This window comes from Callorhinus ursinus, unplaced genomic scaffold, assembly GCF_003265705.2.
Source record: "Callorhinus ursinus isolate GAN/ISIS: 27379988/994484 unplaced genomic scaffold, GSC_fseal_2.0 scaffold6, whole genome shotgun sequence".
Taxonomy (NCBI): domain Eukaryota; kingdom Metazoa; phylum Chordata; class Mammalia; order Carnivora; family Otariidae; genus Callorhinus; species Callorhinus ursinus.
In genome coordinates this window covers 78151246-78151734 of record NW_027397068.1, presented here as the reverse complement: position 1 = coordinate 78151734, position 489 = coordinate 78151246, and the positions used below count along the sequence as shown (strand labels likewise).

Below are 489 nucleotides of genomic sequence, written 5' to 3'. Positions count from 1 at the left end.
GGCAGGCTTGTCCCGGGGTCCGTCAGCATGCCTTTGCCATCCCGTCCAGTGCAGGGGCCCTGATGGCTCTTTACTCAGCTTCTGTGCTCTGCTTGTGCAGCCAGAGGACTGTTCCCCGGACAGAAGGAGCCCCAAGCCCCAGAGGATGACTCCCGGGGGCAGCATCTCTGAGGGACAGTGGGGGCTGCAACCTGCGGGTCCCCGTGCAGGACCACATGGAGGGCAGCGCGTGCTCTCCTCTCCAAGTCAGTCCTGCAAAGTGTAGGAAGCAAGTTAACCAGTTGGCAGAGCAATTTGCTGGGAATAATGGAGAACATCTCTGGTCATTAGTAAATTGTCAAGCCATCATGATTTCAAGGGTGTCCAGAGAGCAAAGGAAGCAGTGGTGCTTGGACAGGAGAAACAGCCTTGTCCTCAAAGATTTTTAAGCATTGAATTGGGAAAGCAGTGAAACTCTGGAAGATGTGCTACAGTGTGTTCAGGTGCTCA

General features: G+C 54.6%; 1 protein-coding gene and 1 long non-coding RNA gene across 8 annotated transcripts in view; both read left to right on the top strand.

The window, feature by feature from the left end:
- The window catches only part of RPS6KA2 (ribosomal protein S6 kinase A2), a 360649-nt gene that overhangs the window by 269481 nt on the left and 90679 nt on the right, over positions 1-489 (top strand). The gene's annotated exons all lie outside the window — the stretch shown is intronic.
- The window catches only part of LOC112819606 (uncharacterized), a 6451-nt gene continuing 5968 nt past the window's right edge, over positions 7-489 (top strand). The window contains exon 1 of the long non-coding RNA XR_003206919.2: positions 7-482. This is a non-coding gene — a long non-coding RNA (uncharacterized lncRNA). The remainder of the gene's footprint in view (positions 483-489) is intronic.